We start from the raw sequence: 16,297 nt of genomic DNA, 5'->3' as shown, positions 1-16,297 counted from the left end.
CCCGCGGCGGGGCTTTCCTGCCCGCACGCAGGACTAGGACAGAGGAGCTCGTCCACTTGGGCCAGCCAGCCATTGGCCGGCTGGCCAAAGGGGACGGGCTCCTCTTCCCGTGCGAGCACTGCCCTGGCCGCAGCATGGTCTGCCTTGGGGGGTTTTTTAAATTAATTTTTAAAAATATTAAATACTTATTTTTTGTTTTTTTATTTTATTAATTTTTATTATTGCTTTTTATTTTATTTTATTTTATTAATTTTTATTATTGCATGTTTTTATTTTATTTTATTAATTTTTATTATTGCATGTTTTTATTTTGTTTCATTAATTTTTATTATTGCTTGTTTTTATTTTATTTTATTAATTTTTATTATTGCTTGTTTTTATTTTATTTCATTTATTTTTATTATTGCTTGTTTTTATTTTATTTTATTTATTTTTATTATTGCATGTTTTTATTTTATTTCATTAATTTTTATTATTGCTTGTTTTTATTTTATTTTATTAATTTTTATTATTGCTTGTTTTTATTTTATTGCATTTATTTTTATTATTGCTTGTTTTTATTTTATTTTATTTATTTTTATTATTGTGTGTTTTTATTTTATTGCATTTATTTTTATTATTGCTTGTTTTTATTTTATTTCATTAATTTTTCTTATTGCTTGTTTTTATTTTGTTTCATTAATTTTTATTATTGCTTGATTATTGCTTGTTTTTTATTTTTCCCCATTATTTTTTATTATTAAATATATGCAAGTGCATTTTCTGTGTATTTATGGCGCTTTGAATGCTAACAAGTCTGCCTTTCTTGGACAATTATAGTGATGATGATGATGATGATGATGATGATGGTGATATTGATATCAACAAGCCTCTGAGGCTTGGCCAATGTAACTTGCTGTGATTTTTACAAACTCATGCGCAGTGAAGAAAAACCACAGTCCCTTGACCAAGTACACACTTCTGAGAAGTACAGTTGAACCCGAGGGCAAGTCCATTTCTGCCATCTGTCTAGGAATTATGCCAAAATGTCCTCCATTTTGATCATGCCTAAAAAACATGCATTTATATTAACATTAACATTTTTTAAAAAAACCTCAAATTTTTTGTGTGTCCTCCATTTTGTTAAAAATGTGTCCTACATTTGAAAATGTTGCCCTACATTTGTCCTACATTTGTCCCGGTTTGGAGGTCCTGACTTATGGCAACCCTACATGTAACCTTTATGCAAACTATTGCACTAAGGGTTCATGTGGCCAAAGGGTACCTTCGCTGAGCACAGGCTTTCATTACAATTTCTAATTCCTGTTCCATTTAGAAGCAAGTGAACGTTTTAAATCAATCACTATAAATAAGAGGAGAGTGTGCATCTTAAATGAAGTAAGCATTATTTTAATTCTGTGAATTAAAAAGCAGTTGTATGACCATAGTTGATTTAGGTAACTTTAAAGCAGAAGATGAAGACACTGAAATAGTTCAGGATTTTTCATACCTTAGCTGAGTCATTAATCAGAATGGAGACTGCAGTCAAGAAAGACAGAAGAAGGTTTCTTGTTCATGCAGTTGCCATAAGTCAAAGTCACCTTGGTGGCAGATAACAAAAACAACAAATTGGAAAGTGAAGTGACAACCAACCTCTTTTGTTTAGCTTGCCAGTGGACACTAATGAATGGCTGTGGTATCTAAATGGAATGGAAGTCATACATTCTTCGCAGGTACGCAGTAAGGAATATGGTCATCAAATCAGAGAAAAGCATCTTAAGTTTTTACAAGTGGCTTGAAACTATACAACTATATAACTATATAACTAGACAACTATATAACTATGACAATGCAATACTTTACAATATTTTGATACTTCTGAGATGGTCATGGGGTGGGTGGGTTGTGGATTTCTTGACATCTATCTGGATATATACTTTTGTAGGAAAATAATGCATTTATTACTGTGCAGTATATCTGACACCCTGCGAATCGTGACATTGTTTTATCTTTTTTGTGCTGGCCAAGTGCCATAATAAATTCATTCATTCAAGTGGCTTGAAAGAAGTAGCCTCTTTGGAGGAATGCAATCAGGAAAGTGATCATCCTTGGTGATGACAGAATTTAGTCCTTCAGTTGCTTTTGAAGGCAGTGATACACATTTATACTAGTACACAATATCCTCCTTTATAAATATAATAACACAAAAGCCATTAACAATTCAGCTCTTTTAAATGTTTATTTAATTTCTATCCCACCCTTCATCCAAATGAGACCCAAAGCAGCTTTTGAGATAAGTTTTTGAAAGTACATGCATTTAAAACTAGTAACTAAAAGGTTTTTAAAACAACTAATAAAATAAGTGGAATTGAAACTACACAGGCAAAGCTTAAAACAGTTTTAAGTCAATTAATCTATAAATAGAGAATAATATCTCAAACCCAGATTCTTGATGTGAATTAATCATCTAAGGCTAAAAATTAATCTCCCATTCACAATCAAATAAATAAGATCAATCAAACCACATGCATTATGGTTGCAAATTACTAAATGACAACACGTAACTATGGTTTTGCTCTACACTGAATTTCTTTTGTCGATATATTAAATTATAAAGTTACAGTTGAAAGAAGCCAATTATTCTTTACACTACATGATAGCATGGATTAGAGATGATTGGTGTAAATCGGGTTGATTCAAATCACAGCTATAAACCTCCAAGAGGAAAAGTGCACTTTAAATTATATGTTTCTCATTTTGAAATCCACATATTTCTTGACTTGAGGTCTTCTTTCCATTAGAATTTTATAGTGGAATAGAGGTTGGATGGAATTCCAGGAAAAAAAATTAGCATGTGTTTTATAGACTGTAGCAAAGCATTTGACAGCATAGACCACAAAAAGCTATGGATGGCTCTTAAGGGCATGGGAGTGCCACCACTTTGAGAAATCTGTACTTTGGACAAGAGACTACAGTTAGAACAGAAAGAACAGAATACAGAGAAACAGAATGCTTCCCAATTGGCAAAGATGTCAGGCAAGGTTGCATCCTATCATGCTATTTGATCAGGCTGTCTGGAGAAAATATTATACAAACAGCAGGTATAGACTTGGAAAACGGAGGAGTAAAGATAAGAGTAAGAAACAACAATCTAAGCTATGCAGATAACACCATACTACTAGTGGAAAACACCATGGACTTGGAACAACTGGTAAGGAAGGTCAAAGAAGAAAGAAAGGAAGTAGGTTTAATGCTGAACATAATGAAAACAAAAATAATGACCATGGAAGGACTACACAAATCCAACCTAGGCAATGAAGAAATTGAAATACTTAAAGAGTTTCCTACCTTGGATCAAAGACTGATCAGAACAGAGACTACAGTCAAGAAATCAGAAAAAGATTAGGAATGGGAAGGGCAGCCATGAAAGAACTAGACAAAATCCTAAAGTATAACACTAAAGTTAGAATCATCCAAGCCACTGTATACTCCAATACAATTTATTGTATTGGAGTATACAATTATTCAGGGGGTGGGGCAATCCAGGAGTACACAAGTAAGGTGGGCATCTCCTCAGGAGACTTACCTGGTCCTTTCTTTTTTCTCTCTGAATCAAGCTTTCCTACATTTCCTGACTAGCTTTATGCAACATCCTCACTTCTGTCTTTATCCCTCAATGGCCATCATTAAAACTGAACTCGTCACCTCATCACTATAGCCAGAGGCTTTGCATTTCTTTTGCTATTCGCACACAAAGCCTTCTTATATAGGTCTGGACACTCCACTCCATGCATCTGAGGAAGTAGACTCAAGGCTACCAAAGCTTATGCTACAAGCTTCTTTCAGACTCGGAACAAACAGGCCAAATGAAGGAGCTTCCAGCTACTTTGTAGATGTGGTATTCAAATGATGCATGCCTCCAAAGTGGCCCGAAGTCATGCTCTAGCTGCTTGCTGCACGGATTAGGTCCAGTAGTTGTGGCCCACTTTGGGAACAGGCCAGGGAGTCAACACAGCCCTGAGCTTGTGACCAGAGCAGACTGGAGCCACTCTTTTGTGTCCGTCTGCTCTGGCCCTCGGTTATCCAGATCCCCTTTGCATGCAAAATATACAAGGTATTACAACAAAGCTGGAATAGAGAAAAGATAATGAGGAGCAGCTTCTTGTTTCCTTGGATCTACCACCTGTCCACATGTTTCCTCCAATCCCTCTGTTGACCAGAGTCATCTCCAAACTATGACACAATAATACAAACTATTATTCTAATCCCTTGGGAGCCTTGTCAGCTGTGGTTCTAGTTTCTTCTTCTTCCTCTGTTGTGGGGTTGCTCATGAGCAACATTTGCTCTTCATGAATCCTTTGGTGAAGTGATTCCTGAAAGGTTTGCAGCCTCTTTATTTTCTGTTACCTTTGAGATTTTCTGTGTAGTCCACATAGATGAAGGTAGCCTTACATCTCTTTTCTTTTATAAGGTGGCGTTTACTTTCCACATATATAAGGAAATCATCTTTCTTGTATAGTATACTTCAACTACCTACATTCCTTGCATGCTAGGCAGGCTCTTGCCTTTTATATCTCTAGAACTGCACCAGTAAGACAAATGCAGAAACGTTTTCTTGCATCTGCTGGTCTGCACAAACGTTCTGCTGCCTCTCCCAAAATTGCCCAAGTAAATCATGCAGACCATTCTCATTCCTTATGAAACAGCTAATTTACTTGAACCTCATGGGTTCCATTCTCATTCCATTCTAGGAGTGGATAATTCAACTGCTTTCCTTTGAGTATGTCCCTACCTGAGCTTTGGCACACTACTATCTGGTCACATCCTTTGGTCTTATTTCCCACTATTGACTGGATACTCAAATAAGTGGCGATTCCTTTAGCAAGTAACATGAGAGGTGTACTCGGGAGTAAGCCAGGGTGCACCATCACACTTGCCTCTGCCTGTTACTACACACATGTCAACAGCCCATTTCTCCTCCCCCTCATCATTTGATTGCCTCAACATAAAACACTCAAAATCACACATATGCAGGCAATGTCCTCTATAAACAGGGCACTCTTACTACCTCCTTAAATCAAGACCAGCAGTCAACCATACATAACTAGTCAACAGTGAACTGGCTGCTGTTGTTAACTGCTCTCAAGTTGACATCAACTCATGACAACCCCATAGATGAGACATCTCCAAGACCCCCTCTCCTCCACTGTTCTGCTTAGGTCCTGGACATTTAAACCCATGACCTCCCTAACTGAATCAATCCATTTAGTGTCCAGTCTTCTTTTTCTACTGACCTCTGTTTTTCCTAGCATTATTGTCTTTCCCAGTGAGTCATGCCTTCTCATAATGTGGCCAAAGTAGGACAGCCTCAATTTGGTCATCTTGGCTTCCAGAGAGAGTTCAGCCTTGATCTGTTCAAGGACCCATTTGCTTATCTTTTTGGCTGTCCATAGTATCCTCAGCACTCTTCTCCAGCACCACATCTCAAATGAGTTGATTTTCTTCTTATCTGCTTTCTTCACTGTCCAGCTCTCATGCCCATACATGATACTGGGGAATACAGTGGACTGGATAAGGATAACTTTAGTCCTCAGTTGTATATCTGTATTCTTTGGGATCTTGCCTCATTCTTTCATAGCTGTCCTTCCTATTTCTAGTCTTCTTCTGATTTCTTGAGTGCAGTCTCCATCCTGGCTGTGGTACAATATAAACAGTTCCAGGGTGTCTTGCTCAGTGTAACAGTTACCTACAGATGCACATACATGCATGCACACACACATGGACCCTTGCCTCTCTGATCCTTGTCATAGGTACTTCTGTTAGTCAAAAGATTTCCTTCTACTTTAATCAGATTCTAGCATTCTATCAAACACTATTCAGTAACTAGACTCTTTTCAGAAAGAGATGAAATCTAGGAGCAATTATATTAACTGCCCAAGTCTCCCTCCCTCCCCCACAGCCTGCTTTTCAAGCCCAAACCTCTCAAAGTGCTTTATATTAAAAGAAAATTTGGTTTAGTAAAATACAGTAGAAACCACAAAGGAGGATATCAGGAAAACTAAAAGTCTGAATGAAGAGTCATATTCCAGAGAACAACCAGAACTTTGAAAGTAAAGTTTTTAAAGTTTGAGCATTTATTGTTCCCATCTGCTATTAGAAGCAGACCATACAAAAACTAAGACCATGCACCCAAATTCAACCTTTTGGGTGCTATGAATTACTAGGAACCATAAGGCTCCAAGGGGATGATCTGTGTGAAACTCTAAAATATCTTCAATCTATGATCTATGTGAAAATCTACAATATCTTCCATCTCTCTTCAATTTCATTTGACTAAAATACAAAATTGTGTGTATGGCCTATATTGTGCCTCAGCTCAGTTATAAACATGGAACCTCAATGCTGTCGTGGCAACAATGATATTGTGACAGGTTTGGTAATAATTGTAGAGACTTCAGGAACAAAAGTCTTGGACACTTCAGTCCCACTTCCATCAGCTTCATCGGTTCATCCAGGAAATTAGACAAGATGAATCCTCAATGTATCTTGTGAACCTAACACAAGGTATGTAGGGCACCATGAGGCCCAGCCTAGGACATCTTTTGTCAGAGCCTGACCCGTTACTCCTGCAGCACAGAGGCAGCTCATGAGCAGCAGATGTTAGTTTTCAACTGTATTATTCTGATCAGTGGGAGAAGATGTCACTTATGTCAACCCTGCCAAATGAGATAATCTGAGGGGGCAATAGGGACCCTGTTGCCTCAGCTTGCCTTTACAGTCTAAGCAACTTGTCAACAAATGTAAGTGCTCCAACATGGTTGGCTAGCTGCATCAGTCTTAGTTGGTCAAGTGTTCTCAGTTATTATAATGGTTAGTTACAGGAACTAACTAACTTCAGAGATTATACAGTGGTGGATCTGCTTTCCTAAATTGGAAAACATAGGATCAGTCCTTCGCTTAAGAGTTAACATCCCTTTTAATGTGATCTGACCACTTAGCCATTACCCTTAAATATATATAACCTCATCCTAAAATGCCTTGAAGCTTGCCATTGTGTCACAATGGCTGTGTGAGCAATGTTTGCCTAGGAAACCTTTCCTGTCTAGGCAAGAAATGGCAGTCAGATGCTGGTGACAAGAGGTGATCAAAAGACAGAACTGAATTATCAGTGGCAAAATAACTTCGAAAAGAATTGAAGAACAGCTCTTCTTTAAGGTATAGCTTTAAAAAGAACCCCCCAAAACTTGTTATTTGTTTTGTTTATTTATGCCACAAATAATGTTATATCTTTACTTTTTAAATATGTTAGTCAGTAACAAACATTCAGTTGTGAGTTTTCAGCAGGAGACAGATAAATGTAAAATAGGGACAGAATCAGCATAAACTATAAATTACTGGTTACATTTCCATTAATGTGCTATTTTCAGGGATGTTTAGGTTCTATATTCTCAAGGGCCAATTTATTCTCTCTAGGGCCTAGGATTCTTCCTGAGGGCACAAGTTTAGAAGCCTGAACAGCACAGTCCCATCTCGGATTATCTGTTTTTAGAGATGATTTCATTTCCTGACCAAGTAAGTCCTTGGTCCTGCTATCTGCTGAGTTTGAGTGACTATATTTGAAGATGGGTGGCTGAGATTCTGTTGATGTACCATTGTTGTTCAATAGTTTGTCTTCCTGATCTAACTAGATGGGCTCAGAAACTTCCCTCCTTCCTCCTGTGTGATAAGAAAGTCCAAAGACTAAGGGTTGATCACCTGCTCTAAATTTGAGTAATATAGCACAGCTGAAGGTTTCACGAAGAAAGGAAAGAAAAACAGACTACTCTCAGCCCAGTAGAACTGAAATTTAACATTTTATATCTTTGCATAGCTCTGTTTTTGTTCAGTATGGAAAGGTGACTCACCAGGGGACAGAGAGGGGAGAGAAAACTAGGAGAGAGAGGTAATGAAATGGAGAGTGGCATTGTAAAGATTTTATTTTATCAATTAAAGTCACAATTGGAGTATTTGAACTGTAATGAAGGGGAGGTTCTTAACACCTTTTTTAAAAAAAGTCTTTGCTGTGATAGATATACAAAGTTTATGCTAGTGTGTCCTGTAATACACAGCTTCCCTGCTTTTAAATTTGTTTTTTTCTAAATAAACAAAAATATTATGAATTACAAAATCATAGAAGAATATATGCCTACATAGATTGGCCAGGAATTAAAAGAACCATACTACTAACTCTATATGACCAAAGGGCCAGTTTTGAACATACTACAGCGCTGGCCCCATTTGCTGCTGATAAGATAATTTGCAGGGTTTCCAAAAGGGAATCTTCCAAAGTTGATGGGAACATAAAATTCAGTTGATGAGAACTGTTAAAACCCTTGATATCAGTGATGAAAGTGGAAAGGAGGAAGAAAAATGAAGAGCATTCCAGCTGTAATGACAGAATCTCAAGGTCACTCTTATCACTAATGGCCTTTCAAGATCCTTTCAAGATCACCATCAAGCTCACCAAGTGGAAAATATATCCAGACTTCTGTTCCCCAAGACCAGTTGCTTGTTACCAAGGCATCCAAGGCCTCTTTGATGCTATAATCACCACTGTCTACTCTAGACATATGAATCTAGATTATACTCACCACATTACAGAAGAAATTAAATATACTGCCTTCTACTCTAGGGGAGAAGTGTCAAAAATCTGCTTTTCTCTATAGCGTGCCCTTCTAGTCTCCATTTAGGGATTAAGAATATAAAATGAGATATATCAAAGACTGAAGTATAGATCCAAAAAAAATAAATAAATCTGTTCAGTAGTTTAATCCTGCTCCTCTTCACCCAGAAAGGATAATTATGAATCTTACTTCTTCATAATCTCTAACAACTTCACCTCCTCCCAGACATACTCTTGCAGATGATCAGCATCTCAGTTTTCCAAATAATTATGTCAAATTGTTTGCAAATCAGTGATGCATTTGACCATGGCATTGAAACTTGACATCCAGGACCAGAAGGATTTGGTCCATATTCCAAAGGGTCAAAACCGAGATTAGTGCATCTGTGTAGATTCCAATCTTCCTTTTTTTTTTTTTTTTTTTATTACCATTAGAGCACCATTAGGAACTCTTGACAAACTCCTGCCTCCACTCATTTGATGTCTACATGCACAGAACATTTCTATTATGGCCGAGACAAAGACTGTGCCTCCCTGTTTAAACATCCTAATTTTGTGATAGTAGATGCAAATCTATTATTGCAGATTTTCATCCCTAGTACCAGCAGTGTCTGTGGGAATGTATCATGACCTTTTTTAAAAACTGAAATACTCAAAAACAGTTGGCAATCATTTATGACCAAAGCAAGTAGCATTTTGCTCATCCCTGCCATTAAGAACAGAAATTTGATTACTTCTTCCTATCTTTTAGCCCTACAAGGGCATGCTGCCAGGCACAGTATGTATCATCATATCTGTGGCAGCACATAAAACTAGTAGAACATGGTTGTGCAGAGTACACTCTTGCCTTATCCATTGATCAATAGATAAAGGACTATTGGATGGCTGCATCTCCTGTTTCCAAGGAATAGCATCACAGGAAGGGGAAGACCAGTCTGATCCCATGTACTGCCTAGAAAAAGAACAGTTCAAGAGGTCTGCTTAATCCTTCACTCTCAGAAAGACATCTATAAGAATTGTTCTATAAAATCATATGTCTATGTTGCCTTTTAATATCCTCCCTCCCTAGCTTTCTGTCTTTTCTTTTGTGTCATGTCTTTTTCAGTTTAAGCATGAAAACAATGACTTTTACTATTCATTTTGTGAGCCACTCTGGGGATCTTTTTGACTGACAACTGGTGTAAAATTACTTTAAATAAATAAGCTACATTCAAGTGATTTGTCTATTTTTACTCCCAGTCCTCTGTTGGACAGTCTGAAATGGTACCATTCCTTCTGCCACTTCCTTATGCTGCTTATGTGACCCAGACCTAAATATCATACATCAATCATCATCATCACTATTCTTAAATCATCATCTCCACCATTGTCGCCGTCACCATCAGATTTCTACAAGTTTCTATCTACCACTTGATATATGTTTTTATATATTTTACCAGCTGGCAGCCTGACTTCTCAGCTGTTTGTATCTCTAGTTTGTGATTTTTTCAGTCACAAATCACTTTGATCCTCTTTGGAGTATTTTAATGGCCTCTGTTCACTTAATCCCTTCGCTGTTTGGCAGATATGCTGTGCTCTTCGGAATGCTTGATAATGCTTCCTACTGTGTTGAATGAGATTTCATTTCTAATGATGTGAGACACGAAAGGGTTAGAACAAAAATAGTATTTCCTCCTGTCTCTTAAGTGCTTCCTTATTGGGTTTATTGTAATTAATTTTACACAGACACACAGACACACAGAAGTGTTACATATATGCCAGGACGGTATGTTATATTTTTTAAATTAAATTTTATTTTATTTTTTTGCCTTTTAAAGGGTTCATTGATGCAGCTCCCTGTAGTTTTGGATACCCAGGACAATGGGAAATGCCAGAATGTGGATCTCATTTTTATTTTATTTTATTTCATTTATTTTTTCTCCTGGATTAAGACCCAAGGCAGCTCTGAAAAGAATAAGATTAAAAAAAAACACTACAATTTTAAAACAGAATTAAAATCGTCACATTAAAACAACATGTTAAAAAACAATATAAAATCATTATCATTAAAAAGCATGCAAACGGTTTTTTTTAACTCGTCCATTGTGCTATCCCATCAAAATGATAATTTAAATGCCTTTATTTAACTGTACAGTCAGCCCTCCATTTCCACGGATTAATTATCCATGGACTCAGTCATCCACAACATGAAAACATTCCATAAAGATATATATTCCAAAAAACAAGCCTTCATTTTGCTATTTTATATAAGGACACCATTTTACCATGCCATTGTATTTAAAGGGACTTGAACATCCATGGATTTTAGTATCCACAGTGGGGTCCTGGAACCAAAACCTCATCAGATTCCAAGGGCCCACTGTATTTAAATCAATTTGCAGATTAGTAAAATCTCAACATATATGGTGGAGGAGGGCTAGGGCTATCTAAGGAAAAATGGGGACATGTGAGAGTTTTAATAAAGCAACACTATCTGTTTTTATTGTTGCTCAAATCTGCGGATGGCAAAAGCCAACCTTATTGATAGAAGAACGGAAGTTTTAGTTGCAGCAACCTGCCAAACAGATTCAATAGGGATACAGACCTACTGAATGGATGAAGACCAGAAAGGGGGGGGGGGCTTTGCCTTTCTCCTTGGGCTTTCCTCACAATTTCTAGGGGCTTAACAGAGTTGGCAGGTCTTAGCAAGATGGCAGCCAAGGAAAAAGTGCACTATGTGTCTTCTGTCAAAAATCAGAGTTCCTGAAATGGGGGTAGGGTCCGTCTGGCAACCAATAGGAAGGAACTTCAGAAGGGTGGTGTTTCTCTTTATCACTAAAGGAAAGGGGCCAGTAAGCCTGTTGCTTCCAAAATCTGGCTGTCAATCAGTCCTTTCAGAAAAAGGTCTACTTCAGAATGAATCTCCGTTGTGCCTTTTCAAAGGAAATGGCACTACAGTTAAATCTCCTCACAGGAAATTGGTAGTTGACATATCAAGCTGAAGGGGACAATACAGTATTCCTTGTGGTGCCAGTCCATGTTTCATGCTGCTGATTTGCTTGTAGCAATACCTGCAAGTGGAGTTCTATTTAATTGTGCCACGTGGGGCCCAACAGCTTCCTCTCTTCCTTTCTGATTTGTCCTGAGAAAAAGTCTTGATAAACTATGCTTTATTTCATATCCATTTTTGCTGAGATCTCTTACCATCTTAACTCTGTATAGGCTATTATCCCTGAAGAGCTAACATGGCCTAGTGGTTTGAGTGTTGGACTGTGACTCTAGAGACCAGGGTTTGATTCCCAGCTTGTCCATGAAACCCACTAGGTAACTTTGGACAAGCCACATTCTCTCAGCCTCAGAGGAAGGCAATGGCAAACCTCTGAACAAATCTTGCCAAGAAAGCCCCATGATAGGTTCACCTTAGGGTTGGAAATAACTTGAAGGTACACAACAACAACAAGAACGAAAACATCAACAAATTGTTTCTGACTTACAATGAGAGAGGTATTTCCCTTAGTAACAAGCCAGCAGGGTGCAGTGGTTTGAGCATTGGATTACCCACTTTTCAGTGGAAACCCACTGGGTGGCCTTGGGAAAGTCACCCACTCTCAGCCTCAGAGGAAGGCAAAGGCAAGTCCCCTTTGAACATATCTTGACAACAACAACAACAACAACAACACCCCTGTGATAGATTTGAATTAGGGTTGCCCTAAGTCCCACTTATCACTAGCATTGTGGTACCCACAGTACACAATTGGTAACTTGGTGACTATGCAAGAGCAAAGGAGAAAACTGATCCTGCAGAAAAGGAAAAACCCATAAGCATCTTTGCTATTCTTAATTGCAGGTTTTTCCCCTTCTTGTTGCTCCCATGGGAATGGATTGGCAATGATACTGACTGGAAGATTAGAAAGAGAATATGAGAGGGAGGAAGAGAGGGAGATTGCTTAGGGGGTGTTAGATTATCACTATTTTATTTTTGCATTGTCATTTGTGACCTTTTAAAAAGGCTTTCACTGTCTATCTGCCAAGTGCTTATGCTTTCAGTACTTTTTAAAAAAACTACAACAGTTCTAGAAAAAAATACTGGGGAATTTTTTAAATTAATAATTTGAAAAGAATATAAGACTCAAACCATTACCTACCTTTCAGAGTAACATTTACAAAAGATACGATAAGTAAAGAACGTATGGAATGTCTATATTATTGTAGCTACCAGAGTGGCTTCTGGCAAATACATAGAGGAGTGAATAATAAAGATTTGGGATTTTTTTTCTATTACAGCTAAAGCCCTAATCAGGCAGTATACATCTGAGTTTATTAAACACGTGAAGGAGAGAATGTGACAGCCTCACTCTCTTCCTTGTGTGTTTTTATTCCCCTCTGTGCATATAATGTGACTTTGTGAAGAGGAGACCATCCGCTGTAGGCTCTGTGCAAATTTGAATCCTGGGTTTAAATCAAGTCACAAAGTTGCACTCCATGCAAAGGATTTGTAATTTGTATTGACATCCTCACATACCAATGACATATATATATGTCTGTACCTGGCTTCCACTCCACCAAATGTATCTGAGGAAGTAGACTGAAGTCTACGAAAGCTCAAGCTGCCAATTTCTTTCATTCGGTTAGTCTCAAAGGTGCTACAAAATCGCTCTATGAACTATCATGTCATACATCGTATCATATCATGATACTATCATATTGCCTCTTAACCTTCTCTTTTCAATAGCAATAACAAGTATATTTCTGTACCACTTACCAATGTACTAAGCGGTTTACCAAGTGTAAGCTAATTGTCCCCAACGAGCTGTGTACTCATTTTAGCAACCTATGGAAGGATGCCAGGCTGAGTCAACCCTGAACCCCTGGCTGGTATCGAACTCACAACCTTACGGTTTGTGAGTAAGTGTCTCTAGTACTGGCATTTACTGCCATTCCCCATGATAGCTATTTGTAAACACACACCACTCACAAAAACCAGCCACACAAGGGGCTAGTATGAATACAAGGGGCTGGTTTAGCCCTCAAAGACATTCACTTTACACTTTTAAAAAAGGGTAGGTCTGCTTAATTTTGGCTGAATTGCTGAATATATAACCTATCTGATTCTTCAAGAGAAATGCAGACTATCTAGGAAAGGTGTTCTTCATGCCAGCAGAAATCCCAGCAACATCATTACCATCTTTTCTGGATTACATTTCATCTTGTTCACACTAATCTGGGCTGGAACTGCCATGTCCCATGAAGCACTGTTTTCTACCATATCTTTGGGATCAGAAGGTGGGAATTAGGAAGATTGCTGGAGGTCATAAATTTCTTGATGACATTTCAACCCAAATTTCCTGACTAGTTCTATAATTGGTCTCATATGGTAAAGAGCAGGGTGACAGGGGCATGGGTCATAAGTAAACAAAAGCTCTGGGAACAAGCCTCCATAAATCATCCACCTTTGTAAGGCACTCCAGAAGGATAGCATTTATTCTCCATAGCTGATAGCATTTATCAAGGCACTCCTCTTGTACACCTCCCTGGTGAGGAAAAGCATTCACCAAATGGACCCAGAGAATTTCAGTCCTGAAGCCAGACTTGGACCCAGAGGACAAATGAATTCAAAAGTGCTTCCAATATATGTAATATAATAGCACTGTTAAAGTTTCTGCAAAAACTTTGAGGCTATACTCCTACACACATTTGTGGAAACAAGTCCTACTGAACTGTTACTTCTGAGTGGATGATGCAGACCACATTCCCTGCACCAGCTGACAATTCTGGTAATAAAACAACAAGGATAATATGAAATGGTGCTCTCAAACAGAATATGTGGGTTTGTTTGTTTTTTAAAAGTGTAAAGTGAATGTCTTTGAGGGCTAAACCAGCCCCTTGTATTCATACTAGCCCCTTGTGTGGCTGGTTTTTGTGAGTGGTGTGTGTTTACAAATAGCTATCATGGGGAATGGCAGTAAATGCCAGTACTAGAGACACTTACTCACAAACCGTAAGGTTGTGAGTTCGATACCAGCCAGGGGTTCAGGGTTGACTCAGCCTGGCATCCTTCCATAGGTTGCTAAAATGAGTACACAGCTCGTTGGGGACAATTAGCTTACACTTGGTAAACCGCTTAGTACATTGGTAAGTGGTACAGAAATATACTTGTTATTGCTATTGAAAAGAGAAGGTTAAGAGGCAATATGATAGTATCATGATATGATACGATGTATGACATGATAGTTCATAGAGCGATTTTGTAGCACCTTTGAGACTAACCGAATGAAAGAAATTGGCAGCTTGAGCTTTCGTAGACTTCAGTCTACTTCCTCAGATACATTTGGTGGAGTGGAAGCCAGGTACAGACATATATATATATGTCATTGGTATGTGAGGATGTCAATACAAATTACAAATCCTTTGTGTATGCAAAGAAGTTGCAGGACAAATTTTAACTATGGCCATTAGTGCACAAAGACATAGGAAACTGGTCTTTGTACATGGAGATGAAATGGCAGATCCAGTTTTGCAATGGGACTAGCCTGTGGCGAGGGGAATAGATAAATGTAGGGCACCCCCCATAAAGATGGGGTCCAATAGTGTGGAAGTGCATGCAGTGTGTCAGGAAACCATTGTTTTTTTCAATCCATTGTTGAGAGATTGTAGTTTGTGGATGAATTCCAGTTCTGCTGTTTCTCTTTCCAATTTTCTTCTGTAGTTCTTTTGTTCAAGGACTGCTGTTCTGAGGTCTGGGATGGGATGCCCAGGGAGATTGAAATGTTCTGCCACTGATTTTTGTGTATTCCCACTCCTGATATCTGATTTATGTCCATTTATCCTCTGGCTCAGGGACTGGCCTGTTTGCCCAATGCTGAAGGGCATTGATGACACAGTATAGCATAGATGACACTGGACGATGAGCACATAAAGGCCCCCCTAATATTGTGGGTGATACCATTAGGTCTTGTGATGACATTTCCTGGATAAATGTGTGGGCAGAGTTGACATCTTGGTTTGTGGCAAGGCTTAGTACCCCATCTGTGCCGTGTGTTGTCCTGTAGGTGAGTACCTGTTTGAGGTTTGGAGGCTGTCTGTGAGTAAAGATCTGCCACCAAGAGCCCTTGAAAGAGTGGCATAATTGTCCAGAACAGGTTGTGTTTCATTGATGATGTGCCTGAGAGGTCCCAGTTGGGAGCTGTATGTACCACTAGTGGGGTTCTGTCATTTTCTGTCTTCAATCTGTTCTGTATAGATCAGTTCTGGGTACACACCTTGCCTTGTTTATTTGTTTTTTCACTTCATGTGGTGGGTACTGTAGTATGAGGAATGCATTTTGTAATTCCTTGGGTTTGGCATCCCTGTGTTGTGGGTCTGAGCAGATGCGATTGTATTGGAGGGTTTGGCTGTAGACTATGGGTCTAATGGTGTGCTCAGGATGGAAACTGGAGGCATGTAAGTACATGTAGTGGTCAGTGAGTTTGCGATATAGTATGGTGCTTAGATGTCCATTTTGTAGCTGTATGATACGATATGTTGTCCACTTTGGGATCCATTCTGCCCATTTTGTAGCTGTACGATATGATAGTTTAAGTATTTGAAGGGGTGTCACACTGAGGATGGAGCAATCTTGTTTTCTGCTGCTCTAGAGAACAGGACCCAGAGCAATGGATGCAAACTCTAGGAAAAGAT

Source organism: Sceloporus occidentalis, unplaced genomic scaffold (genome assembly GCF_023333645.1).
Source record: "Sceloporus occidentalis isolate IW3139 unplaced genomic scaffold, rSceOcc1.0.p SCAF_4, whole genome shotgun sequence".
Classification (NCBI taxonomy): domain Eukaryota; kingdom Metazoa; phylum Chordata; class Lepidosauria; order Squamata; family Phrynosomatidae; genus Sceloporus; species Sceloporus occidentalis.
The sequence above is the reverse complement of the archived record's forward strand: the minus strand, read 5'-3'. Positions refer to the sequence as shown.